Source organism: Mandrillus leucophaeus, unplaced genomic scaffold, assembly GCF_000951045.1.
Source record: "Mandrillus leucophaeus isolate KB7577 unplaced genomic scaffold, Mleu.le_1.0 Scaffold32, whole genome shotgun sequence".
NCBI classification, from domain to species: Eukaryota; Metazoa; Chordata; class Mammalia; order Primates; family Cercopithecidae; genus Mandrillus; species Mandrillus leucophaeus.
The window spans coordinates 4,909,565-4,925,439 of NW_012103365.1; the positions used below are offsets into that span (position 1 = coordinate 4,909,565).

Below are 15,875 nucleotides of genomic sequence, written 5' to 3' on the forward strand. Positions count from 1 at the left end.
CACCGTCAGAACACCTGACTCAATCTCCTTCTGGTGCAGATAGGGAAACAGGCCTAGAGAGGGAAAGGGAATGGGTGAGGTCCTAGAAGCGGAACTGCTGAATTGGCTCCTGGTGTCCTGACGATCAGTTCAAATAAGTGACTCTCAAGGGACGATGATTTTCCTGGCCCCATTCATTGTCCCAGTTCCAACCTGGGAGCTGGGAGGAAGGTGGGTTCTGGCTTTGAAGCCTTGGACTGAGGTGGGAGGCCTGAGAGTCATACCTTGCCAAGGGAGGTGGAAAGAATGTGATTCAAAAGATGAGTTCAAGTTGTGATCAGGCAGAGAAACCCAAAGAAGCGATCCTAAGCCTCAGGTTCAAAGAATAAGACATAGGCAGAACCTGGGACCTGGGAAAAGGCCATGGCACAGTGGAGGCAAGGGAGAGACCATGTCAGAGTGGCAGGTCCAGGGGTTCAGGATGGCAAATGAGGTGGGGCTGTATTTGGGCTGTTTTTTCCTTCCTCCTTTCTTTCCCTACCATTGTCCCCCTTCTCTCTCTTCTTCCCTCCCCTCCTCTCTCTCTTTCTTGAATATTGATCACAGAGTGTGATATCTGATTTGCTTACAGAAAATCACCGAGCCAGAAAAGGCAAAACCATTTTCACAAAACATTATCTTTTATGCCTAAGAATGAAATAAAGTAGAGAGGAGAGGGTCCCTTAGCTACCTATACTGGAAAAATAGGCATGGTACGAAAACTTGGGTGAGAAAACCCAAATTAACCACGTCATTCATTAATTCATTGATTGAACAGCATGACTAATAGTTGCCAGGTTTCCATCTCCATCCTCCTCTGACCGTGTGAAGTAGGCAGAACACAGAAACCCTTTTAGCCTGATCTGTGAAGATCATGATCATGATACCTCACTGGGATTTTGACAGGATTAAATGAGTTACTCCAGGAAGGTGAACATATTTTAATGTCTTTCAAATGCTCTAGTATTATTATTACCATTATTATTTTATTTTTATTTTTTTGAGACGGAGTCTTGCACTGTCGCCCAGGCTGGCATGCAGTGGCACAATCTTGGCTCGCTGCAACCTCCGCCTCCTGGGTTCAAGCAATTCTCTTACCTCAGCCTCCCGAGTAAGGCGCCTGCTACCACGCCCAGCTAATGTTTTTGTATTTTTAGTAGAGACAGGGTTTCACTATGTTGGCCAGGCTGGTCTGAAACTCCTGACCTCCTGATCCGCCCACCTTGGCCTCCCAAAGTGCTGGGATTACAGGCATGAGCCACCGCGCCGGGCCTATGACTATTATTTTTACTTGTGATTGTTTTGATTATTGTCAGAACCCTGAGTCTGTGCATTAGAAGTTTCCTTATGGTCAAATCAGAGAAACTCAGCCCTGCCCCGAAGAAAGACTAGATGACTGCTCAAGCTTCCTAAGACATAAGAGGACTCAGGAGCCCCAGGAAGCAGGTGCAGTCGTTCGAGCTTGACCTATGTTGTCCTTTTACTGGAGTCTTTGGGATGTCCACAGCTGGTAAAGTAGGATGAACAGCAAGGATACATTCGTTGAAAGCTTTGCCACCAGATTAACTTCAACTCTGCACCAGCTCGTCTTACTCCCTTGCTCCAGGGACTTGCTGGTGGCCACTGAGTTGCTGAAGTACACTGCTGTCTGACTTCCTTGCTTCCTGCTATCTAACAGCTCAACATTTTACAGTCTTCAGATACTCGTCATCTTTTCATTGCCCTCTGCTTGTTTTTCCATAGCAGACATTGCTCATAAATCTTTGCACTGACACTTAGCTGTGACAGGGACTGGGACTGTTTCTCAGCATAGTTCTGCAATCACCCATTGAGGTGGGAGATAGCCAAGGTCATCTGAAATCTGGTATAAAAACTTTTATAATGATTGAGCACCTCATATGTGTTCAGTGTTCTCCCAGACACCATACTGAGGCATAAAGCAGCAATTTCTAGTTTTCTTTGGTCTAGAAATGCCCACAACATTTCAAGTACCACCCTGCGATTGATTGGCTGGGATTTTGTAATGAACTCCTCAGTCATTAATTACTGATTGGCTGGGGATTCCAATTCCTCTGGCTTCTCACTAACTGGAAGAATTCACTGCTATCCACATATTGAGGTTTTTTACTTTACAGTAAATCCTCAGTATTTCATAAAGATGTTTAGTAAGACAAATGCTGTCTTTGATCTTTGAAGAATCTCACTTATTACAAGTTCCCAGCTTCTAAAGGGCTTGTTTATTTCTTCTCTATTACCGGTTTCTGAGCAAATTCATGGCAAAATGCACACACATCCCAACCCTATGGTGATGCAGTGTTTTGAACAGCGTTTGATGTAGAAACTTGTCAAAGTTCTTCTTATCTTTCTTCTTATTTTTTTTCTCAATCTAATTAAATCATTTCCACAGACTACTTTAGCCAGATGCCTCTTTGCCATCTCAAAAAGCACTAATAAATTAGTTGAGCATGACTGTGGAAAATACGTTGTCTTCCTTTAACAGGAGATTGCTCATTATGCAGCATATACTTATTGCTGAATGGCGTGGTCCTGGCTTACAGTGCAGTGTTAGTCAAGGCAGAGAATAGCCAGGATTACCAACTTCCAAGTCTCCACATCTCTTCTTTCTTCAAACTCTTCTTGACCCCCACCACCATCTTGGCTACACATGAGCACCAGAAACAATTATGATCAGGAGGAGGGTAGATTTAAGAATCCTGGCCAGAAATTGTGGAACTTGGCCTACTTTTGACTTTACTGTTTGTCCAGAATTAATGTAGGACTTTTATTGGAAGTGACGCAAAACCTAACCAAACTAGTCTAAGTGGCTGGGAGTTTCTTAACTCAGGAATATGAAAAGGATAATTTATTCCATCTCTAAGTGTAGCTTGACTCAGGGGCTCACATGACGTCATCAGGCTTTGTTTATCAGTTTCTTTTTCTTTATTAATCTCAGGGCTCAGATATCTGTGTTGACTTCATTCTCCGACTGGATAGAATCTCATGATGGCAAGATGGAACCAGCAACTGTATCTTCAAATTCTCCTATTCAAGTTCCATAGGGAAAAGGGAAAAGAAGCTTGCTTTTTTCATTTTTGTTTTTGTTTTCTCCTAGTGGCTCCTATAAAGGTCAAGATTCACCCTAGCTGGACTGATTAGGTCATGTGCTCATCCTGAAATGAATTATTCTGTGGCCAGGGCAGTGAAATATTCTAGCTAGGCTACATCATGTGTTCCACCATCTGGAGTTGCTGATGGAGTTCTACCTGAAGTATGTGGGCTAAAAATGGAGAAAAAGATGAATGAGCTTTGAGTGGGTAAAACAGCACATGTGCATTATTCAGCCATTAAATTTCTATCTCAGGGCTGCATTCCCTAAGTCCAAATTCAAACCCAATTTCTTCCAACTCAAAGCATTTAGAGAAAGACACTTTGGAATCAGACACAGAGCTGGTTCCACTCTTGGATCCAGTTCTGAGGTGCTGTTTAATGTCCTCTGGGCCTTAGTCTTCTCATCTATAAAACGGGGTAGTCACAACTTTGTCAACAGTGCTTGGCAACATGATTGGGGCACATTAAACTTTAATCAGTGGGAGTCTTGCCTGTTCCTCTCACCTAGATTTCTGCCATGATAACATACTGGGTGCTGTCAATCAAATGAGGACCTACTTTGCCTTACTCATCCATTTTTGATCCCAGGGATGAAACAGTTGTACCTGAACCTTGGCCCAATGCCTGCATCCTTGCCCACCTTCCTCTGTTTTGGAATCATCTTCATTGCCATGCATCATGGACTATTGGTATAGTTTTTTTTTAATTTTGTTTGTTTGTTTGTTTTTTGTTTAGATATAATTCATTTATTATAAAAGGGAGGCATGAAAATTATTTACATGATGAAAGATTTCAGAGCTTCAGTGGAATGCACGAGCTCATGTTGATTTCAATAGTGATCTATTTTAGTCTACGTACTTCCCAAGAATGTCACCATCTCTAAATAAGAAATAATTCCTGTCACCTAACACTACTTTGGTGCCTGCATCTTCTGGGAGAAGAACTTTGTCTCCAACTTTCACTGCATATTCTGGCACCAAAGTTGGAGAAGAACTTTATCACCAACTTTCATGCTAACTGTTTGAATCTCTTCAACCTTCACTTTAGAGCCCGATCCAACAGCTACTTCTGTTGCTTGCAATATTTTTTCATGAGATATTTCTGGAAGCATATGCCTCCTTTGGTTACAGTTTCAGCTGCTTTCCTTTTAACCAATACTTGATCAAAGAGCAGAATGAACTTTCTAAATGCTTGCACTGCCATGATTCCTGCTGTCGAGGCTCATACTTTGCTCTCATGCTGCTGATGCCAAGACACTCTGGTGTCCTGTGCTGAGCTCATCGCATGAATCTCTCCATACTTCCCAGAGTTCCTGGGAAAGTCTGACTTTCTCTTGTAACCCAGAGCTGAATCTAAGCATTTCTATCATCTCCAGCATCTTCCCCAACCCCTTCCATTGGTTGAATTATAGCCTCTGTCTGTTCCCTGTCAGTCCTATCTGTTTTCAGCTAATGAGACCATGCTCAGCCTTGTCATGGATGTGTGATAAGGAGAAAATGAGTCTGGGCACGGTAGTTTACACCTATAATCCCAGCACTTTGGGAGGCTGAGGTGAGAGAATCACTTGAAGCCAGAAGCTTGAGGCCAGCGTGGGCAACATAGTGAGACCTTGTCTCTACTGAAAAAACAAAACAAAACAAAAACATTAAAAATTAGCTAGGTGTGGTGGTGCACACCTATAGTCCTAGCTACTTGGGAGGTTTGGTGGGAGGAGTGCTTGAGCCCAGGAGTTTGAGGCTACAGTGAGCTATGTTTGTACCACTGCACTCTAGCCTGGGTGACAGAGGAAGACCCTGTCTCTTAAAAAAATAAAGAAAATGGGTAGGGGAGATGCTCACAGAACCGTATTAAGCTAAGTTGGCAAGCATGTTAAAGGGCATCTGATACAACCTTTCTCTTGTGTGGAACATCCTAGCTGATTGCATGGGCTGGGGACACAGAGTGTTGTTTGGATGCCAGTCATGAACCTCCAGATGCCATAAAGCCGTGGGTAACTAGTAAACTCCAGTAAATTAGGACATTCATGTTGATAATTAACATCCTCTACTCCCTCAGGGAGATAACTAAAACACTGTCAGGATCCACTTTCTCGAGGAAATCGCCTTAAATTAGATCTTAGGGAGTCGATTAGGTTCACGACTAAAATATATAAGAAGCTAGGTAGGTAACATAAACGAGTAAATGGGGCCATTGTCCACCTATGTGCTGTCTGCGTGGTGGGGACTATGGTGAGCCAGACAGCACAGACCTTCTTTAAGAAAGCAGCCATTGTTCATCTCTCTCCAATAGATGTCATATAGGAGGGAATGCCCAATGTAGCCAAATCTTCCACCCTTGCAAGAGATGATGGAAATCTTTTAAACTAAACTTGGTTTTTAAATGTTAGTTACCTTTAATCCCTATCCAAAAAAAAAAAAGTTTCCAATGCTGTCTTAATGTTTAGCAAGGTGCTTAGGGTATAGAGGGCAGAACGGAGGCTTGCTAGGTGTGGGGTAGACCACCAGCAAAGTCCCAGAGGGAGGACTGAGCATCGTGCAGGAGCCACAGTGAAGCACGTAGATGTCACGGAAGATTTAGGGACTGGTAGGAAAAACACAGGGTACATAGGACCAGATTAAGGAGAAACTTGAAGTCAGCCAGAGTAGTTCAGATAGCATTTATGGTGGAGGCCAGGACTAGGAAGGCCTAGAAGCAGAGGCAGGAGCTAGAATTGTAGTCTTTTTTTTTTTTTAGATGGAGTTTCGCTCTGGTTGCCCAGGCTGAAGTGCAATGGCGTGATCTTGGCTCACTGCAACCTCCGCCTCCCGGGTTCAAGTGATTCTCCTGCCTCAGCCTCCCCTGTAGCTGGGATCACAGGCATGCGCCACCACACCAGGCTGATTTTGTATTTTTATTGGAGACGAGATTTCCTATATTCGTCAGGTTGGTCTCAAACTCCCAACCTCAGGTGATTCACCTGCTGCAGCCTCCCAAAGTGTTGGGATTACAGGCGTGAGCTACCATGCCCAGCAGGATTGTAGTCTTAATTATGTGGCTATTCATACCATGATCACCAGTAAAGTGAATCTGAGGTTGAATTAAAATACATTCCAGATGGTATCTCATTGTGGCTTTGATTTACATTTCTTAATGATCAATGATGTTGAGCTTTTATTCGTATGATTCTTCAAAGACCTAAAGGCAGAAATACCATTTGACCCAACAATCCCATTACTGGGTATATATCCAAAGGAACATAAAACATACTATTATAAAGACACATGCATGCATATATTCATTGCAGCACTATTCGCAATAGCAAAGACATGGAATCAACCTGAATGCCCATCAATGATAGACTGCATAAAGAAAATGTGGTACATATACACCGTAGAATACTATGCAGCCATATAAAAGAATGAGGTCATGTCCTTTGCCAGGACTTGGATGGAGCTACAGGCCATTATCACTAGCAAACTAACACAGGACAGAAAACCAGATACCACATGTTCTCACTCATAAGTGGGAGCTAAATGAGAAAACATATGGACACATACAGGGGAATGACATACACTGAGGCCTTTCAGAGTCTGGAGGGTGGGAGGAGGGAGAGGATAAGGAAAAATAAGTAATGGGTACTGGGCTTAATAAATGGGTGATGAAATAATCTGTACAACAGACCTGCATGACACATATTTACCTTTGTAACAAACCTGCACTTGTACCCCTGAACTCAAAATAAAAATTTAAAAAAAGATAAAATGTGGTCCAGTAAAGTTGGACAGTCAGCATAGAGTAAACCACAAAGTGAGAGATAAAGAGGGAGAGGAGGCAAAATGATTCGCATGAATTTCAACATTTATTGAGAATTCTTAGTTTCTAAGCTCTGTACACCAGCCTAGTCACAGGAGATTGAGTATAAGTAAGAAATGAATCACACCTTAGACTGCTGACAAGCTAGATGGAGAAGTTCAGATAGAGGAAAATTAGAGATCAAGTTCCAAAACCTTGCACTGGCTTCTTAGTTGTGATAGAAAAGAGCAAAACAGGACGACAAAATAATTGCACATCACATATACATTAATAAGACACGTCTGTCCATTTTTATGACATTATGTTACTCAAAAGAGGTGAACGTGAGATCCATGCAGCTGCCCATTGTATGATATGCCATATCTTTACAATCTCATAGAGAAGAGTGGTCTTCACTATGAACCCTAAAATGCAAGGCACGAGTAAGACAACTCAATAGGAGACTTGCTTTGTAAGTGATTTGCTTAGGATGTGAACACCTGTATGTGGGGTAAAAGCAGAGATGGTTAAGAGTTTTTACAAACAATACAAGGGGTGTGAGCTAATTATTAGATAAAGGAAGTCCTACATGTCTATCATATAAAACTTATTTTTCTTGGCCCAAAATTTTTAAAAAGGAATTTGTAAAGAGGTGGGAGGAACAGTATTCTCTTGCAAGAGAGATGGAACATTTTAATGATGTTCTTGAGAGCAAGACTATTATCACTGCATCATTTTGTACTATCTGTTATTTGAGGAAATGAAACATTCTACATAAGAAGTGAACAAAGGCAAAAAGTTTTAATCTCTTCCCCGTTCAGTCCCTTCCTTCTTCTTTCCTTCTCTCCCTCTCTTCTTTTCTTCCTCTTTCCATCTACTTATTCTCTGAGCATCTGCAAGAAACCTGGGTGACTTCCAACACAAACCTGTCGCTTACGTAAATGAGACTCACCAACAGCAGCTGCAGTGTTGAGACACTCGAAAGGTTAATTACAGAAAGGCAGTGTGCACTTGCAGAAGAGCAGGTAGAATAAAGTGCTGAATTTCTCCCGCCTAATTGGCACCGCAGAATTCCACACGATTTCCTGCATCTCACTTTAGAATGAGAGCCTCACTCTACATTCTTTCTATGACCAAAGGAAGGAGATCCCTTTGCAGTATGCAATGCTCAGGGACATCTGTTCTGTGGACATCAGTTCTATATATGGAATGAATTCCTATGGGGTTGTGTAGGCATCAGCAAATTTTATGTAGTAAATAATCATTGGCAGGGTCTGTGCCGTGGAACAGGACTGCAGATACAGATAGAGTCATATGAGGACTCCCAGGAGCTAGATCAGGTAGGAAGGTTCTTGTAAGTGCATGGGAATTTGAGAGGTAGAGGGGATTAAGCACCATTTTTTAGGCTGCACTGGTTGCCCAAAGGGGTAGTTTGTCCCTCATCATCTCTACTTAACAACATTTCCACGTACCCTCCAAACAAAATGCAATTGAAATAAAAATAAAATATCTAAACATGCTTCCTGTGCAAATATTGTTTTCAAAGTCTCCAGCCCTGAGTCCAACAAAATAGCTGCTTCCAACCACCTCCTAGAGAGAAGTTCTGAATCAGCATTGATTTGCTGCCCCTCCTCATTTTGAATGCATCATTCTGAGCACTAAAATAATAGTGTCATCCATTGGTCCCCTTCTCTGCTAGGTCGTGTCCCAAGAGAGATGACTGAAAACAATTTGGAGCCAAAGATATTTGGGCGTAACTTTTCTCTGCCACTAATTGAGTTTGTGACCCTAAGTATGGTATTCCCTCCCCTCCTTCCCAGCCACCCCCGTGCCACCACACTGATTCTGTTTTCTCTTTCTTAACTTGGGAAAATGAAATTGTCCTCCCAGGGTTGATGTTAAATAAAAAGTCAAGAAAAATTGCTGCTGGCACTAACCAATAATTAGGGAAGTTCAGCTTTATTCACATCTCCAGAAAAGAAAACATCCCTGATATGGTTTGGCTGTGTCCCTACCCAAATCTGGAATTGTAGCTCCCATTATTCCCGGGTGTCATGGGAAGGACCTGGTGGGAGGTAATTGAATCATGAGGGCGGGTCTTTCCCATGCTGTTCTCATGGTAGTGAATCTGATGGTTCTATAAAGGGCACAAAATCTGATGGTTTTTTAAAGGACAGTTCCCCTACACATGGTCTCGCTTGCCTGCCTGCCACCATGCAAGACGTGACTTTGCTCCTTCTTTGCCTTCCACCCTGATTGTGAGGCCTTCCAAACTGTGTGGAACTGTGAGTCACAATTGAAGCTCTTTCCTTTATGAATTACCCAGTCTTGGCTATGTCTTCATTAGCAGCATTAGAACAGACTAGTGTAATCCTGGAATAGACTTAAACTGTGCTTCACTTTCAAATATTCAAACTCTGTACAACTTGAATGCACATACTATGCATATCTACCTCTATAACCCTTCAGCATGTATTCCAAAGGTGTATTTTCCTCCTCCTCCTAATTCACATTTACTGAGTACTTACTGGGGACAGACATTATTCTAATCAGTCCACACAGATTAACTCAGTCCCCTGAGGAAGGCATTGCCACATTCAGTGACCCAAAGATGCCATCAGTTGTAGGACACAAAACTATTTTATATTTGACTGTGACATGACATCAATGATGTGGTACACCAAATGTCAGCTATATTAAAAAGTTAAACGTAGATCTTAGGATCAATAAAATAGAATAATATTCTAGCCTCATTTTACAGGTGAGGGTTCTGAGCACCATAGACATCAGGGAACTTCCCCAAATTTACATAACCACTCAGAGTGTGAAAGAAAATGTGAACCTAAGCCATCTGACTTTGAAGTCCACACTTTTAATCACCTCCCTAAACTTCCCCTCTCCATTGAGTAGGTGAATGAACATTTCAGGCAATTTCATCTCCGACCTCAATTATATGCCCTTTGGGGCTCAAGTGGTCGCTTGACTTTTCAGTTTTAAAGAAAGGGATTGAAATTAAAGAACAAGTACAAAATCCTGAAAATACATCCTTGGAAACTGTATCTTGCATACGAGATGTATTTTGGCCTTTTTTGATATTGTTTTGCTTTCTGGAAGCCAAATGCCTTTTAATATGTAGGTGAATTGTTTCATTTTTGCATTCCAACTTATGTGTATGATTTCAAGGGTGTTTTATATGTAAATGTTGGCATCTTGATACATTGTTTGCAAAAATGACCCCAATTCTCCACTTCTGCCAATATCTACATTCTTTATTTATGTATTTTGTTTGAGACGGGGTGTTACTGTGTCACCCAGGCTGGAGTGCAGTGACTCAGTCACAACTCACTGCAGCCTCAACCTCCTGGGTTCCAGTGATCCTTCTGCTTCAGCCTCCAGGGTAGCTGGGACTACAGGCACAGGCCACCATGCCCAGCTAATTTTCGTATTTCTTTGTAGAGACAGAGTTTCTCCATGTTGCCCAGACTGGTCTCAAACTCCTGGGCTCAAATGATCGAACTGCTTCAGCCTCCCAAAGTGCTGGAATTACAGGCGTGAGCCACTGCACCCAGCCCACATTCTTTAAAATAGGATGTTGCAGCCTATCCCAACAAGAAATGGTATCTGTTTCTATACCTTGCAAATCTGGGCTGGCTGTGTTCCTTGCTTTAGCAAATAGAAGGTGGTGGAAGTGATCACTTACCAGTTCTGAGCCCAGGTACCAAGGGTTCTTCCGAGCCTAGGCACCAATGGATCTTCTGAGATTTGGCTTTGTTTTGGAACCTTGCTCCTCCATGAAAGCACATCCAGGGTAACCTGCTGGAGGATGAAAGACTACATGGAACAAAGTGAAGTAATCGCGGTTGATGCCTTCTTACAGTGGCCAGCTCCCAGCTGCAGACATCAGAACAAGCCCAGCTGAAATCCTATGAGCATAGCCCAGCTAATATAACCTGTACTTGGCACAGTTCAGCAAAACTTCCCAGCCAGCCCACAGACTCATAAGATAAATAAATGGCTATTGTTTACAGCCACTAAGTTTTCGGACTGTATGTTATACAGCGTCTTAGAGCTTTGGCATCCAAACAAAATGATGGAACAGCTCTTGGGTAATGTAAAAATTTCCTGGATGATCGTTCACCATAGAAGGATGCTTTACATGTACTTTTGCATTGAAAACTTCCCTATTGAAACAACTCCATTTTCTGTATATCCAGTTGCTATAGCAACCTGATACTTTTGTTCTCTGCTCTGGTCTTCCTGATCATATCACTTTGCAGTTAGTCAACATGATGTTGGAACCTTGGTTGTTATGGTAACCTGGGACCATTTTTTAAAAAATGCATTCCATTGACATTGTTTTTGAGGAGACCTGCGATTTAGTCTCCTACTCATCTGGAGAAACTTGTGGTACAGAGCAGAAAGCATTTCAGGAAATGCTCCTCTAGGGAGAAATTCTTCATTAAAGCCTCCTTCCAGAAACCCTAGACATTCTGTGCTTTTATGAATTTTTCCTATATAAATGTCTCTCAGAATTTTGGCAAATCGCAAAGTGTGTTTTAAAAAGTCCTAAAAGAGGCTGAATTGCTAATAGAAAACATGTGTAGCTGAATTGTCATTAATTATGCATGAAGCCCCATAGGCGTCCCTACACGGAGCTCCACAAACCCTGTAGATGAAATTCTTTGTGGTGCGAGGAGGGAGCACATAAAACAGAACCCACTATGAAAACATCCCTGGGAGGAGGTGAGGGGTGAGGGAGAAAGGGGTCAGATTTGGAAGATGATGGGGAAGCAGCTGTGGAAATTGGGAATTCGGGGGTTGCGGGGTTGTGGCAAAAAGTGCTGTTTTAGGACTGAAGATGGAGGACAGGAAGCAAGGGGTTGAGGAATCTAAGTCCAAAGCAGACTCCAGAGGGAAAAAGAAGTATTTTGGTGCTTCGACGCATCTCAATTTTTGAGAAGTTCAGGGCACTTGCATTTTCTGAGGCTTTTGTTATATTAAAAAATCATAACATGGCAAAACAAGGTTATAAAATGGTGGCATCTGTCCACTGCTTACATTTAATGCTTTTCCTAATAAAAAATGCGATGCAATATAGTCACACTGTTTACATGATGATTAGAAGATTTATTTTAAAATACATGCATTAGTCACACACCAAAGGCCGGTTGCAAGACTCAAGTGTGAGGCTGTAGGACGCACCAGGGCTGGAACTAAAACGAGGAAAGTGAAGCTCCTAGGGTATAACATTGAAGGGGGCTCTCACTTACTCTCAGGATCACGCTTCTTTCAATTTTGTATCCTAGGTGCTTCACTTCCCTCACCCTAGTCCCTCCCCTGGAATGCACCTTTTCTTCTACCTGTCATGTTAGCATATAACTAAGTGCATCACCGCATTTGGAACACTCATGAGAGGTCTCAAATTGGAGCCAACTGGAAGTGCATGACTTGGGCCAAACGACTCTCCCATCTCCTCCTCCGATGGGCCCTTCACATCTATGAAGTAGCCTTTTCCTATCTTTGGATTTTGATGCAGCTGAAGGAAGGATCATTACACATGAAGGGGAGAACAGTTTGAGAAAGTCAGCACAGAGTCATGTAAAACTTTGGCACCGGGAAGCTTGGGTTCTGGGTCCACAGGGGCCACTCACATGCTGTGTGGCCTTCAGCAAATGCCTTTCCTTTCTGGGCCTCTGTGTTCTCCTCTCTCAGAAAACTTTTGAATGAACTATTTCTTAGGCTTATTCTGATTCAGACTTCTTAGGGTTCTAGATGAGGGGGTCTTAACTTTTAGGAGAGCAAGGCAATCTAGAAGAACGATGTTCCATCTTCCACCTGCCATCTGGAATTGTGTACTCTGGCGGATGAGCTGGTGATAGCTTTGGTGTGGGACACAGGGCATCAGAATTGGTACCAAGCATCAGACTAGGAATCTCTAGAGCCCTGTGATTGGCAGGGATATATGCATGGTGGTGGTCTGAGTCTTAGAAATTTAAGATGGTACCTAAAACAGAGTAACATCCCATTGTTATACACGAGAGTCAATACAGTGCACTGGCTAAAGGTGTGTTTTTGCACCCCAGACAACTCTTTAGAAATATTTTTCTTCGGTATTTTAGGTTGTCTTTAGATAGACAATCAGTTTTTATATTTCTTATTTTGTGGTTATCACACTTTAAAATCTTTGAATTATATTTTTGTGTAGAGTGTGTATTTTACGATAAGATCCTAGAATAGTAATGTAACACTAGTGCTTTGTCCTATAACTTTTCCATGGAAACAAGACATTTAGTTTGAAGAAAATCAGAAAAATTTAGAAAATTCTCATTGTCTAGTTACTAAGAGACACTTTCAAGATCATTGAGTTTGGTGGTTCTGATGACTTGTTCGCATTAAGCAAAAAGTTGTTCATTGTAGTAGAAAAGTAAATCTCCACAAAAAAAATAAATCTACTTAGGTAAAGCATCTTTTAAAAAGAGAAAAGAGCATGCTTATGAAATGGGGCAAATATGATGAATTATCTAATGAGCTTAAATGAGTTAATACATGACACGACTTAGTACAGTGTCTAGCACATAGTAAACAGCATTACCATTCTTGCTATTTTTCAATTTCTTTAATCAACAAACATTTATTGAGCATTTCCTCTATGCCTGACGATGTGCTGAGCATGTCGGGTGCACCATTTTATGTCCACTTCACAGCAACCTTTAGAAAGAATGCAGCCCCCTCTTACAGGGACATTGGATACTAGTGTCAATGCTGAGGTTGAAATTCGTGTAGTCAGAATTACTCTTGAAAACTTTTTAAGATTAGGCAAATTTGGAGATCTATCATGCTTTGAGAGTTCAGATCTTTTTTTTTTTTTTTTTTGTGATAGGGTCTCACTCTGCTACCCAGGCTGGAGTGCAGTGACATGTTCTTGGCTCACTATAGCCTTGACCTCCCAGTCTCAGGTGACCCTCCCACCATAGCCTCCCAACTAGCTGGGACTCCAGGTGTGCCATCATGCCTGGATAATTTTTTGTATTTTTGTAGAGACAGGGTCTCACTATGTTGCCCAGGCTGGTCTCAAACTCCTGGGCTCAAGTGATCCTCCCTCCTCAGCCTCCCAAAGTGTTGGGATTATAGGCGTGAGCCACCGGGCCTGGTCAGAACTTTTACTCTTAACATCTAAATATGTTTACAGCATCAAACACACTGTAGGTATCATTACATTTGTTTGCTATTCTGTCACAGAGATAGTGTGGTGCTGGGGATATGGTACCATATATCCTGGGTTTGAATTTGGTTTCTGACAGTTGTTACATGTGTCACTTTTGGGTGGAAGACTTACTGCTTCTAGTTCCTGAGTATCTAGTTTTCCTACCTCTTGGGTTACCACAGGACTGAATAAGACAAAGCATAATTATTTATGTTGTAAGCTCCAATGCGCTACTTGAATATTACTATAAAATTACAGAAATTGGTAGAGAAGTCCATGCTTGTGCCATCAAGACCTTGCATTATTTTTCCAGGTTTGATTATTCTTACTGAATATGTTAGTAATCCCCCTCAGCCTTCCGGTTTCTGAACAAAAGGCCTTCTGCTTACGTGAAAGAGCATTTCCAAACGGCTCCCTCCGCGTCCCACATCATTATACTCAGGACCCTCTGAGGCCAGGAAACCTGTAGCTTCCCCACAGCTTTTGGCAGTGTTTCCCATTTATCTTCCAAAATGAAAATTCTGCTGTAAGTTTCACATCAGGTACAGTTGTCTGACTAAACCATTCACAAATATTGTTTTTTTTTTTTTCTGTTTCTTATGGCTGGAAAAGCTTAATATGTTTCCAGCCTTCTTTGCAAACTAGGTAGGGACCTTGTGGCATGTTCTGGATGTTGAGAGGTGAGCAGACATTTGTTGGGGGCTGGGAATGTTTTTGACTTCTTGATAAAGAGATGTAAAGGGCCAATGCCACTTGCATCTCTCCCTCCTTCTTCTTGTTTTGAATGTTGCTGTGATGTCTGGAGCTGGAGCATCCATCTGGCAGTGAGTGATACGTACCAAAGACAAAAGCCAACATACTACAAATGATGGAACAGGAAAGAGAAAGAGGCTGCTTCCCTATAATACATTGTTTATTCACCGAATATTTTCCTATCATTCTTAATGTATCCTATCATTATATATATTCCTTAATATATCCCTATCATTCTTAGCATTTTTTTATGTTTGGCATCCATTCAAACAAAGCCTTATCTCCCAGGCTCGACACACAATGCAGTGTATTACCTGGCCACTTTGACTTTCTAATTTTATCTCCTGCCTGTTTTCCTGTAACTACCATGTTCTCCATATATATGAATGCACATGTCCTGACTCTGAGCTTCAAGCAGCTTTTCACTTTGGGTGATGTCGGTCCCTGTTTTCTTTGTCTGACTAAATTTTACTTTAGGATTCACATCAGCAGGGCATGGTGGCTCACACCTGTAATCCCAGCACTTTGAGAGGCCGAGGCGGGCAGATCATGAGGTCTAGAGATCGAGACTAGCCTGGCCAACATGGTGAAACCCTGTCTCTACTAAAAATACAAAAATTAGCTGGGCATGGTGGCACGCGCGTGTAGTCCCTGCTACTTGGGAGGCTGAGGCAGGAGAATTGCTTGAACCCGGGAGGCAGAGGTTGCAGTGAGCCGAGATGGTACCAATGCACTGCAGCCCGGCAACAGAGCGAGACTCCATCTCAAAAAACAGACTCACACCTAGTGTCATTAAGTTCAAAAAACTCTTCCAGACCAACCCTTTTCCTGACTCTCTCTCCTGCTATGGGCTAGCCAACCTCCTGGGTGGTTGCAAAGCACCCATTCATATCTCCCATAGTACTCAGAGCACTCTATGAGCATCATTAACAAGTCTCTTCCTCTGATTAGGTAGTAATTACCTGAAAACAGGGGCAATGCTGTATTTCTAGCAGTCAATGTGGAGCCAATCCAATAATCA

General features: G+C 42.2%; 1 protein-coding gene and 1 pseudogene across 1 annotated transcript in view; one reads left to right on the forward strand and one right to left on the reverse strand.

Annotated features, from left to right (window-relative positions):
* HS3ST4 (heparan sulfate (glucosamine) 3-O-sulfotransferase 4) overlaps positions 1–15,875 on the forward strand; it is a 487,219-nt gene that overhangs the window by 399,843 nt on the left and 71,501 nt on the right. The window lies entirely within an intron of this gene.
* On the reverse strand, positions 3,972–4,329 carry LOC105545155 (annotated as a pseudogene).